Source organism: Mauremys mutica, chromosome 1 (assembly GCF_020497125.1).
Source record: "Mauremys mutica isolate MM-2020 ecotype Southern chromosome 1, ASM2049712v1, whole genome shotgun sequence".
Lineage (NCBI taxonomy): Eukaryota > Metazoa > Chordata > Testudines > Geoemydidae > Mauremys > Mauremys mutica.
Genome location: NC_059072.1, coordinates 259,095,265 through 259,108,915, shown reverse-complemented (window position 1 = coordinate 259,108,915; position 13,651 = coordinate 259,095,265). Strand labels below are relative to the sequence as shown.

Below are 13,651 nucleotides of genomic sequence, written 5' to 3'. Positions count from 1 at the left end.
AATTAGAAAAGTGAGCCAGAAGGTGGCTCAGCGTGGCTACTGGAAAGCATTATTAATGATTAATTATTATTGTGATTACTTATTTGTTTCTAGTGGTACCCACAATATGCCTAGGAGCTGTACAAACACTGTTTCAGCCCCTTAGAAGCTGAAAAAAATCTACTCTACTCTTGCTTCCGACTTTGCTGGGAAGCCTGATGATGGAATGATACAACACAGGCATATCCTGCATTTGCTGCCGAGGAGGTGTTTTGCACAAGGATAGGACATGGTATGAAGCCACTGGCTAGAGGCAATTGACTGACTATAGTCTGTCAAAATCCTTGTAAAAATGATAGTGGTGCTGTTTGAGAAAAGAGACCACTTAAATCATTTAACAGTCTATTAACCCAACCAATAAAACAAGGCATTGTATATTGAGATAGTTACTCCACTCTCGCAGAACTACAGGCCAAGAAGGAGATACCCCAAAAGCATCATTCACTTCCAAGAGGATTCCACATAACTTATAGAGAACCCAAATTTTCTGAAGGGCAAAACCATTGGATTATGGCACTGATCATATTATTTTAAAAGATTTTCCACAAACTAGACTTCGTCACACATCTTTATTTGCAGTTATCCTTAAAAACAATTTGTCCACAGATTCTGGCAACCTCTCTCATTTCCTAGGAATATTTCAGGATGATAACACAATCATGCGTGGAAGTGTTGCCATCCCAGAACTGCACTATTAATTTAAACAATGGCTTGGGTGGAGGAGTACTACAAATAGCTGTCTGTACTTTATCTTCATGACACATTCTCACTTTTTTGGAGCTATAACATTTTATTAAACTAACCCCAGGGCACGCCAAATCATATATAAATGTGGAATAAAAGAAATTTTTTCCAATGCCATGGCAGGCTTTTTTCAATGAATAATCAGTGGAAATGGTCCACGGGGGATGAAATGTCAGATTTATATTACACTGACATCTTGAAAATAGAGATAAAGAAAAATATGTAAGTGACTCGTTAACTTCTTTTATTCATTGTTTATATCTGAACCGGAGAGCCTAGAGGTTTATTTATAGGTCATTTATATAGAGTATATAAAGTAGTCTGAGAAGAAAGTTGGGATTGCCACCTTAGGAACACTGATTACTAAAATGCTGCACTAAAACACTTTTTCTGTTATACTATTAGCACAGGGATCGGCAAACTTTGGTACGCGGCCTGTCAGGGAAACGGTGAACTGCAGCCAGTGGGAGCTGCGATTGGCCGAATCTGCAGATGTTGCAGGTAAACAAACCGTCCTGGCCCACCAGTGGATCTCCCTGATGGGCCGCTTGCCAAAGGTTGCCAATCCCTTCATTAGCAGATGTTTGGAACTATAACTTATTCCTACTGTCACTGTCTTTATTTTTGCTCCCTCTACAGCAGACAATTTTGCAAACATCCCACTAATTTAAGTGGTTGCACTAACTTGACCCACTAACCATCCTGAAAAGAGGGACATTCATTGATTTCAATAATCAAAATACATACATGTATGAGGATTAGATGACTACAGTATTTTCTAACGCTGGAACAGCAGAGGAGACTTTATGCACAAGTTACAAGAGTGGTTTAGCAAAACCGCTAATGATTTAAGTATTTATTATCTACTCATTTATTTATATCATTCCATAGATACACAGGACACTTCAGAGAGCAGATAAAGACAGGTTCCTTGTCCAAAAGAATTTACAGTGTAAGGCCTTGATCCTGAAAACATGCATGTTCTTAAAGTACAGCACATCTTTGAGTGTTTGCCAGACCAGGTCTAAGTAAGGACTGACAACAGGAGGGAGAAGACAGGAAGGGATGTGGAAAGGTGGGACAAAACTGGTGACAATAAAATTGCTGATCTAATGGAAGGCTAATGTACATATTTTGGTGGATACAGCTAAAGTTTTCAAAACGAATGCCTAAAGCAGGGGTCGGCAACCTCTGGCACGCGGCTCGCCAGGCTAAGCACCCTGGTGTGCTGGACCAGTTTGTTTACCTGCTGCCTCCGCAGGTTTGGCCGATCACGGCTCCCACTGGCCACAGTTCACCACTCCAGGCCAATGGGGGCTGCGTGAAGTGCTGGCCGTGGCTTCCCGCTGCCCCCATTGGCCTGGAGCGGTGAACCACAGCCAGTGGGAGCCACGATCGGCCGCACCTGCGGAGGCAGCAGGTAAACAAACTGGTCCAGCCCACCAGGGTGCTTACCCTGGCGAGCCACATGCCAGAGGTTGCCAACCTCTGGCCTAAAGTTAGGAATCTAAATCCATATTTAGATACCCATAGCTCCTACTGATTTAAATGGTGTTATTTGCTACTTATTTATGCTAGTGTGAGATTTGAACCAGCCCCTTAGTTCATAGTAAAGTTTGAAGAAAAATGGATTTTGAGAAAGTATGTAATTGATGTCAAGTATCAGAGGGGTAGCCGTGTTAGTCTGGATCTGTAAAAGCAGCAAAGAGTCTTGTGGCACCTTATAGACTAACAGACGTTTTGGAGCATGAGCATGAGCTTTCGTGGGTGAATACCCACTTGAATCCGACGAAGTGAGTATTCACCCACGAAAGCTCATGCTCCAAAACGTCTGTTAGTCTATAAGGTGCCACAAGACTCTTTGCTGCTTATGTAATTGATGTGAGGGAAGACGCATCATGGATGGCATCAGAAATGAAGTTTCAGGCAGAGATGGGACACAATGAAAGAAGGAACTGAGGTAGGTATAGGAGGAAATGAAGGGACATCTAGATGAGCAATTTGGGCTGAGCAAAGAGTTCATGGAACAGTAAAAAAGGAGATGAGGGAAGCAAGGCAGGAGCAAGCTGAGGTGTGGAAGGTCTTGAAAGCCAAAGCTAAGAAGGTGGAGTTGACATAGGATAGAATGGAAACACAGTGGAAGAAGTGAACGTGGCCAAGGCATGGTAGATGGAACAGTGTTCTGGACTGGAAAGGTTGAAGTAATCTTCAGGAAGCCAGGGAGAAGAAATTGGTTGTACCCAAGGTGTGAAGTGGCCACAGCTGGGGTAAGGTATTTGGAGATAGGGAATATAGAAGATTTTGCATAATAATTATAGATTACAATGTACCAAAATTCCTTCACACGATGTATTACCACTAAGGTAAAGCTGGTTAGATCCCTAAGGAATTTTTTTTAATCATCGGTGTTCAAAAATGAAATAATTTTACCTTAAAAAACAAGAATTTGTAGTTCCAAAAAGCATAGCAGTGTAACATGTTCAAAGAAAGGAATTACTTGTACATCTATAGATGTCCACAGTGTGTTCCATGAGCCAAACACAACCTGCGTCCACCATCTTCCTATAATTAAATTATGGAGTGAGAACACAGATGTGGTCAGCTGCAATTTTCTTTCTTTTCTTCTTCTCCTCCTCACCCCTTCTGGTCAGCTAAAACAAAGAATTTATATTTGCTGATCAAAGAAGAACCATGTACAAGTCAAATTCTGTTGTGTGCATTGTCTTTTTAACGACATGTTATGGTTTTGTATATGAAAGTTAACATAGCCCTTATCAGGCCTTGTGCGTTCCCAATGTGGCTCTCACACTAGAAGTTTGCATTTATATAGGAAGCCCAATTACATTTCTGAACTTTGTACACAGTTTAGGCTGGGTGACCAGATGTCCCGATTTTATAGGGACAGTCCCGATTTTGGGGTCTTTTTCTTATATAGGCTCCTATTCCCCCCACCCCGTCCTGATTTTTCACATTTGCTGTCTGGTCACCCTAGTACACACACACACACACACACACACACAAAGTCCTCTCTGTAGTAATTACAAGTTATTGATATCAAATGAGTTCCAGTCTCACTGAAGTATTACAGCTGCAGTAATTTCAGACATCTGGTCACAGCATGAGGAAGCTTTTGTAAGTATGAGTCCCCAGAAATAACAGAGATCAAGCCAGGCTCTCCTACTTTATACTAAATGAGCTGAATCGAAGCCTCTAAATAATGGTATATCTATGTAATTTAGAAAATATTGAGGACTTATTGTTGAGCTAGAGCTTGTCCAGAAATCAAAGGGCCGACAATGGAAAGCCTAGCTGAAAGGAAGTTAGCAACTCTGTCATGCACCAGGATGTCATCATGATTGATATCAGAATTCAGAGGATGTACATGGATTTTATGGACAGGGCAAACCCTAGAACATTCTGGATAAATAATATGAAGTATATCTAAGAAAATCCATCTTAAAAAATACTCCCAATGGATAAACAAAGCTGCTTGGAAGATCTTTATTGACTGGTAAATGACAGGATAAAATTACACTGAGAAGAAATGGTGCCTAACCTACTTAAGACCAGAATTGATCCCAAACCTGAGTTCCCCAGAGATTCTTTCTGACAGGTCTCAAAACAGGACAGGACTGATTTGTACAAGCAACACAAAACTGTCTGCATATTCTTCTGAAGTTCCCTTATTAACCCATACAGCAACGATTACTTTTTAATTTTTTTTATTACTATTATTATTAGTGTTCCTTTAGAAAAAGGTTGGTATTTGCTGAAGAGCTTAATGCAGTTTGGATTGGTAGAGAATTTTGAACAAGCAAAACTGGAAGAGGGATTTGGCATTCATATGGATCTGCTCAGTGCTGGAAGTCTACTTTTTTTCTGCTTAGTAAAGTAATGATAGGCACCCACTATCACTGCTATAGTTATGGGCATGTCAGCATTTCCATCATAAATCCAGCTTTTCAAATATTATAATTCAGCTGTGAAAATTTGCTTCAGCCTCAAACTTGGCATGGAAGTTGCAGGTTGGGAGCATATTTCTGCCACTTCAGATGCTTGTTGTGCCCCAACAGCTCAACACTAGCTTCATTAAGAGATGAAGTTTTATGCTTAATTAATAAGGTCAAAACAAAATAACCTGAGGGAAATCAAATCCTATTTATAACTGGGTTTATAAAGAATTGAAAGAGGGAAATTTCTGAAATTGTAGAAGAAATTATGCAATGTTACTCTAGCTACACCATTAATCTGTACAATGATTTATCAGTAAAACATGTAATCCAGGTTTCTTTAAATGTGAATATAATTATTATAATATAATAAAAAATGTACTGTAGTTTAACACATTTTAACACAGAGCAGGGCATTGCTATTTTTGCTTAACCACGTACAATATTATTTTACATTTGTCTCTGTGCTATCCATCCCAAAGGCCGCGAAGTCATTTGATTCCCTACAGACCCAGGGTCCTGTGGGTCCTAGTCATCATCTTTGGGCTTCATTCTGAATATACTGTCTCTAGTTCTATGCTATTGATTCTCCAGTAGAGATACAATATTGCTGATTTACAATGGTATCACAGCATATTCAAGCCCCAAGTTAATGGGAACTTTGCTTCCGTAAAGACTGCAGGATTGGGTCCTCTGTGAGTTGAGGTTTGAGCTTTCTGAATAAAGCAGGAAAGATTCTGAACTCTGCAGCTCTCCTAAATGATTTTTTAAATATAGTAAACAAACAAATTAACATGACACATTTTAAGAATGCCCTTACCTTATCCCTAATTTTAGGCATTAGATGTATCATTTACTATGCAACCTTTCAACACTTGTTGCTAATTTACGGCTCAATCTAGCCATGCTTCACTGTGATGAAATAGAACATCACTGTAAAAAAACCAAATAGAACATGTAAACAACTAACAATTCTGTGTAGTTTGTATTCTGTGTAATGTGATGCCCTGATTTGAATCCTGATATTAATAGGAAAATCATACCTTGTTTGAGTTTTGGACAATAGGCTAATTATTGTGGCAGTCTTAAAAGGATCTCTCCATAACTTGTGTTCTTCCAGTGTCACATGGATCATGAACTTCGTGATATGTAATTCATTTGTTATCCAAAAGTATTCTGCATTTAACAAGAGTATAAGCAATTCTTTTTGTGCAAGTAATCAAAATTTTAGTTCAGTCTAAATTTCATGACATTTTGCATATATGTACTATAGTTCTTTTGATGACACAGACTAGGTAACAGCCTTTGTTTTAACTCTTTAGCAGCAAAGCTACATGAAGATGCGATTTCTGAGGAAAGTGAGTGCCACATTGGAAAAGGGTTAGTTATTTAAACGGTGAAGTAAAAAATCAATCAGGAGTTATTTAGTCCCTGCCTTATACATTTCATATCTCTATCCATATGAGCTCTGCATTGGGGAAGAAGGGAAAAACTAGCCCTATGTCTCGTTTCACTTCACTTAAAGGATTAACTAGCCCCTTTCTAATATGACTGTATATAAGATACCATGCATGACATTTTGGTTCCATTGGAAGTTTTGCCACTGATTTCAGTGGTGCCAGCGTTTCACTTTACATCTTTACATAGCTTATTCTAATTTAGCTTTCTTTGCATATGAAATGTTCTGGCCCAGATAAATCAGTACTTCACTTTTATTTCTTAACTGTGGAAAAAGGCTGCATACATTTAATGAAGTTTCACACAGGTGTTCAGCATGTGCTTACTAAAGAGTTGAGCTTTAGAAAAGAAATAATTGGAATGATTTCTATTTCCTTTACAAATGAAATATTTGTATTACAACTGGAGATTGAATTTCCATGACATAGTATTTTATTGTCCTCTTAGAACTATTAAGGAAACTTATTTTACTAAGAGTCAGGGTAAATTTCTCACTAAATTACAAGGAGGTTTATGACTTTAAAGTTAATAGGAGATACATTTTTAACATCACCAAGTATTCACAAGATAATGTACACTACACTGAACTGGACAGTTCCTTCTCATCAGATATTACCAACATTTTTATTCTTATGGATAGTCATCATAAGAGACAATAAGAACTGCCACAGTGGGTCAGACCATGGTCACTCTTGCTCAGTATCCAGTCTCTGACAGTGGCCCATACCAGAGCTTCAGGGGGAGTGTACAGAACAGGGCAATTCTGCAGTGTTCCATCTGTGTATTCTACTCCTGACTTCTGATAGAGATTTAAAGTTGCCCAGAGAATGGGGTTGTGTCCCTGACTATCTTAGATAACAGACACTGATGGACCTATCCTCCATGAACGTATCCATTTTTTTAACCAATTTAAAATTCTGCCCATCACAATATCCCATGACAATGAGTTCCACAAGTTAGTTGTGCGCTGTATGAAACAGTACTTCCTCTTATTTGTATTACACCTGTTGCCTATTAATTTAATCAGATGACGCCCATTTTTTATTTTGGTAAATGATAAGTAATATTTATCTATTCACTTTTTCTACACCATTCATTATTTTTATAAACCTCTCTCATATCCCCATGTCAGTCATCTCTTTTCTAAATTGAACAGCCACTAATATTCTTTTTTGAGATAGGGTGACCAGAACTGGACACGGTATTCAAGGCATGGGCACATCGTGTATTTATATAGTGGCATTACAATATTTTCTTTCTTATTTTCTATCCCTTTCCTAATAGTTCCTAACATACTGTTAGCTTTATTGACTGTGGCTGTGCATTTCATGGAAGTTTTCAAAGAACTATCCACAGTGATTCCAAGATCTTTTTCTTTGCTGGTAATGGCTTAATTTAGAACCCATCATTGTATATGTATAGATGGGATTATTTTTCCAATGTTCATTTCTTTGCACTTATAAATGTTGAATTTTATCTGCCATTTTGTTGCTCAGTCAAACAGTTTTGTGAGATTCCTCTGTAACTCCTTGCATTCAGCTTTGGACTTAACTATCTTGAATAATTTAGTATCGTCTGCAAACTTTGCCACTTCAGTGTTAACACTCTTTTCCAGATCATTTATGAATATGTTGAACAGCGCAGGTCCCAGAACAGATCCTTGGGGGATCCTGCTATTCACCTCTCTCCATTGTAAACATGGACCATTTATTTCTCCTTATATTTCCATGAGAGGATCCTCCCTCCAACCCCATGGCTACTTAGTTTGCTTAAGAGCCTTTGATGCCAAAGGCTTTTTGAAAATTCAGGTACACTATATTGATTGGATATATAGGTGCCAGCTCTGTGGGTGCTCAACACCCACTAGCAGCCCTGCAGATCAGCGCCTCCGCCTCCCCCCAGCACCTCCCACCCAACAGCAGCCCGGCGATCAGCTCATCCCCTCCCCCTCAGTGCCTTTTGCCCACTGTGGATCAGCTGTTTAGCAGCGTGCAGGAGGCACTTGGGGGAACTAGGAGGAGCAAGGATGGGTGCGCTTGGGGGAGGGGGTGGAATGGGGCAGAGTGGGGACAGGAAGAGGTGGGACACAGGGGTGCTTGGGGGAAGGGGTGGAGTTGAGGGTGGGGCCTGGGTTGGAGCAGGGCTCTAGCTCATAAAGATAGTGCCTATGCCTGGACCACACTTATCCACACAGGAAAGAGGGCCTTTATCAATCTAAGGTTAACATACCTGCCTTCCAGGGCTTTATCACATCTGGAAATTCATATCTGAGTTCCTTCAGAACTATTGGATGAATACCATTTGACCCTGGTGACTTACTACTGTTTAATTTAATCAGTTTATGTTAAAATCTCTTCTATTGATACATCAGTTGGGGACAGTACTTCAGATTTGTCACACAGGAAGAATCTCTCTGATATGGGTATCTCTCCCACATCCTCTGCAGCAAAGACTGAGGCAAAGAATTCATTTAGATTCTCCACAATGGCCTTGTCTCCCTTGAGTGCTCCTTGAACAGCTTTGTTGTCTAGCAGCCCCTGCTTGCTTCTGATGTACTTGCAAAAACTAAGAGTAATTTTTTAACCGTTAACAAGTTGCTTTCTTGGCTTGTTTGACTAAACTTCGGCATTTTACTTGCCAGAATCTGTGCTGCTTCCTATTTTCCCCATTCGGAAATGTTGATGATAATGTCAAAGTGACAAGTACCATCATCTGTCTAACTTATATGGCCCTCTATCATTGTCTCTTGGCATGGTATTTCATGGAGTCTGTGCTTCTCCTATAGCCAGCACAAGGAAGTAACTAGTGTGAACTCATTTCATAGAAAAAGAGTCCTTGTGGCACCTTAGAGACTAAGAAATTTATTTGAGCATAAGTTGTCGTGGGCTACAGCCCACTTCATCGGATGCATGCAGTGGAAAATACAGTAGGAAGATATATATATATATATATACACACACACAGAGAACATGAAACAATGGGTGTTACCATACACACTGTAACGAGAGTGATGAGTTAAGGTGAGCTATTACCAGCAGGAGAGAAAAAAACTTTTTGTAGTGGTAATCAAAATGGTCCATTTGCAGCAGTTGACAAGAAGGTGTGAGGAATGGGGCGGGATAAACACAGGGAAATAGTTTTACTTTGTGTAATGACCCATCCAGTCCTAGTCTTTATTGAAGCCTAATTTGATGGTGTCCATTTTGCAAATTAATTCCAATTCAGCAGTCTCTTGTTGGAGTCTGTTTTTGAAGTTTTTTTTGTTGTAATATTGTGACTTTTAGGTCTGTAATCGAGTGGCCAGGGAGACTGAAGTGTTCTCCGACTGTTTTTTGAATGTTATAATTCTTGACGTCTGATTTGTGTCCATTTATTCTTTTACATAGAGACAGTCCGGTTTGGCCTACTGTTCATCACACCTTCTTGTCAACTGCTGCAAATGGACCATTTTGATTACCACTACGAAAGCTTATGCTCAAATACATTTGTTAGGCTCTAAGGTGCCACAAGTACTCCTGTTCTACTCCGTGGGCAGTAGGAGCGATCGGCCAAACCTGCAGACACTGCAGGTAAACAAACCCTCCTGCCCCGCTAGAGGATTTCCCTGATAGGCCGCGTGCCAAAAGTTGCTGATCCCTGCTGTAAGTCATGAAATGTATCCACCAATGGGCAGACTTGTCCTCCACTGACTGTGTCCAAGGTAACCAGCTTCTTCCTTTCCCATTGCACATTTAGCAGGGTTTGCCATTAACCTGGCTTCCCTCAGTGATTTGAGAAAAGTAGCTACTTGTGCAGATGTGAATCCCAATCCCTGTTATAGATAACTACGTCTTCCCACTAGGCCACCGCATATTGACTATGCTGTTGGAGTAATGGTCCATTAAATGTTTGAATGTGACCACTGCCCCATATAATCCAAAGGGCATGGCCTTAAAATGAAATAGGCTGAGTAGTGTAGAAAAAGTCATCCTCCCCAGGGAATCTTGTGTGAAGGGGATCTGCCAAAATCTTTTTGTGAAATCCAAAGCAGCAGTGATGCTGGAACACTTTTTATAGTGGGGGGGGGTCTGAAAGTCCCTAAAGTTTTTACTTTGCATCCCCTTTACCCCTGTTCATGTCCCCTCTCCCCAGAGCTGGGGCCAGGAGGGTAAGGAGGCGGAGTTGCGAACAGCAAACCATGGCCACTAAGAGCTGCATGGGGCTGTGCCTGTGGACGGACAATGTAAACAAAATGTCTCATGGCCCACCAGTGGATTACCCTGAAGGACTGCCTGCTGAAGGTTGCCAACCCCTGGTCTAGACCATCCTGCTAAGAGTCTAATCTGCTCTTAAAAATCTCCAATGATAGAGATTCCACAACCTCCCTGAGCAATTTATTCCAGGGCTTAACCACCCTGTTAGAAAAATTTTCCTAATGTCCAAACTAAACAACCCTTGTTCCAATATAAGGCCATTGCTTCTTGTCCTATCTTTAGAGATTAAGGAGAACAATTTTTCTCTTTTCTCCTTTAGTTGACATGTACCTGTATACTGTTACCAAGTCATCTCTCAGTCTTCTCTTCTCTGATGTTTTCAATCTTCCCTCATAGACCATGTTTTCTAGACCTTTAATCATTTTTGTTGCTCTTCTCTGGACTCTCTCCAATTTGTTCACATCCTTCCTGAAATGTGGATCCCAGAACTGGATACGATACTCCAGTTGAGGCCTAATCAGAGTGGAGTACAGCAGAAGAATTACTTTTTGTGTCTTGCTTACAACACTCCTGCTAATACATTCCCAGAATGGTATTCAGGTTTTTTTGCAACAGCGTTACACTGTTGACTCATATTTAGCTTGTGGTCCACTATGACCCCCAGATCCCTTTCCGCAGTACTCCTTTCTAGGAGTCATTTCTCATTTTGTATGTGTGCAACTGATTGTTCCTTCCTAAATGGAGTACTTTGCATTTGTCCTTATTAAATTTTATCCCATTTACTTCAGACCATTTCTCCAGTTTGTCCAGATTATTTTGAATTTTAATCCTATCCTCCAAAGCACTTGCAACCCCTCCCAGCTTGGTATCATTCGCAAACTTTATAAGTGTACGCTCTATGCCATTATCTAAATCATTGATGAAGATATTGAACAGAACCAGACCCAGAACTGATCCCTGTGCAACCCATTTGATATGCCTTTCCAGCTTGACTGTGAACCACTGATAACTACTCTCTGGGAATGCTTTTCCAACCAGTTATGCACCCATCTTATAGTAGCTCCATCTAGGTTGTATTTCCCTAGTTTGTTTATCAGAAGGTCAAGACAGTATCAAAATACTTACTAAAGTCAAAATGTACCACATCTACCACTTTTTCCCAACCACAAGGCTTGTTACCCTGTCAAAGAAAACTATTAGGTTTATTTGACATGATTTGTTCTTGATAAATCCATGGTGACTGTTACTTGTCATCTTATTATCTTCTAGTTGTTTGCAAATTTATTGCTTAATTATTTGCTTCATCATCTTTCCAGGTACTGAAGATAAGATGACTGATCTGTAATTCCCCGGGTTATCTTTATTTTCTTTGTTATATATAGGCACTATATTTGCCCCTTTCCAGTCCTCTGTAATCTCTCCTGTCTTCCATGACTTTTCAAAGATAATTGATAATGGCTCAAATATCTCCTCAGTCAGCTCCTTGAGTATTCTAGGATGTATTTCATCAGGCCCTGGTGACTTGAAGACATCTAACTTGTCTAAGTAATTTTTAACTTGTTCTTTCTCTATTTTAGCATCTGCTCCTACTTCATTTTCACAGGCATTCACTGTTAGACATCCAATGGCTACTAAACTTTTTGGTGAAAACTGAAACAAAAAAGTCATTAAGAACTTAAGGGCATGGGCTTTCTGTCATGGGGAAGTCTTATGCATGGACCTCCTGCACCCTATCCTGTCCACCAACCAGCCAGTCATCCGCGTTTTCTTGAGGTGTACCCAACAGGGGCCACCACTCTTGGATCTCTGGCACATTTTCTTCTTCAGTTTATCTGGAGCCATTATTTCCTCTGTAGAGGATCCCCAAAGAGCTTGAGTGGTCATATAGTCCTCCATGAGTTGGGTGTCTACAAACCCAGCCTCTGCCAGTGGGTGGAAGAATCTGTATGGACAGTTTCATAGCTATGAGTTCGTCTATCTGGGGTCCTATCTGAGACTCTGGTTTTAATCAGTGCCAGTAGAAGCCTTTGGTCATGCTTTGGATGGGGGTAGTGCTTGTGGTGCAAATGCCGGTGGTGGGCCTCTTCATCTAGGCCTAATCTGTCCAGTATGGCTGCCTGCCTTCACTTGCTTATAGTCCTGGGCTGCTGTGTTGTCAACCCCCAAGTATAGTGCCTGGGCTTTGCCAATGAGAAGTGGGGTGAGCCAGATTTCCCACTGAGCAGAGGCCAATGGGAAGCTGTGACTACCCTCCCAAAAGTCATCATCTGTCATCATCTTGGTGAGCACCAAGTTGGAGTGGTTCATGAATTACATGGGACGAATTCTCCCTTGGGGCAGAACTCTGAGGGGAAGCAGCTGGGAGAAGTTATGCCACCCATCACAACAGCTGTAGCTGATGTGCTGCCACCTGTTTGTACACTTGTTGTTGTGCTTGTGAGTCAGCCAGCCATTGGAGGAGCTGATTTGCCTACATAGTTCTCTTGAAAAATATAGGGGAGGGGGGAAGTCAGGAAGTTTATTTTGCTTTGTTTTGTTTTTTCTGTTTTCCCTTTTCTGCAGGGATGGTTAACTGCAACCCCACTTATGGTACCACGTTGTCACTGTCTCTTAATGTGGTCTTTCAAGAGGTCTCTGCTTCTCCTGATTTACCCTCCTTAGTTTGTTCTTAGTCAGGTCAGTTCCTAGACCCTCACCTCCAATTACATCTATTTACCCTTCAATTTTAGGACTTGTAATCTTCTTCAGTCTCTTGGCTGTTTTCTTGGAGGCAGCCTGGTGCAGGGCTGTCTCCCCTTTGCTACTCCAGGCCTTTCTGCCTCCCCTTCCTTTTCTGTACTCTCCCCTTTACAGGGGGCCTTGTTTTCTGTATTGGTTGCAGCTGTGGGTTCCTGCCCCCAAGATTGGCAGCTCTGGCAGCTGTGTGGGGGGTGTAATTAAGCTGCTTGACTATAGACAGGAGAGTCTCTCCTCCCCTTTATGGCTATGCTGAGTATGGACTTTGTCAAACCCATTACACTTTCATTACCATAGTATCTCAACTATGACATTAACATACAGTTAAAAATTCATAGGGTACCTCATTTTAAAAAATGCATTTATCCTCACACCACTTCTGTAGGGTAGGGAAGTAATACTATCCCCAGTTGGGGAACTGAGGCAGAGAGTGACTAACTGGACTAAAGGTCACCCAGGAAGCCTGTGGTGGAGCAGGGAACTGAACCCAGGTCATCTAAGTCTCATGTTAGCACCTCAACCATTCTTCCT

The 13,651-nt window shown here is 40.9% G+C and overlaps 1 protein-coding gene and 1 long non-coding RNA gene across 2 annotated transcripts in view; both read right to left on the bottom strand.

Moving 5' to 3' along the window:
• NALF1 (NALCN channel auxiliary factor 1) overlaps positions 1 to 13,651 on the bottom strand; it is an 802,045-nt gene that overhangs the window by 382,492 nt on the left and 405,902 nt on the right. The gene's annotated exons all lie outside the window — the stretch shown is intronic.
• LOC123365401 lies at positions 3,306 to 5,884 on the bottom strand. The gene is made up of 3 exons (XR_006577569.1): positions 5,777 to 5,884; positions 5,554 to 5,666; positions 3,306 to 3,434 (listed from the first exon to the last, which is right to left on the bottom strand). It is a non-coding gene; the product is annotated as an uncharacterized LOC123365401 (long non-coding RNA).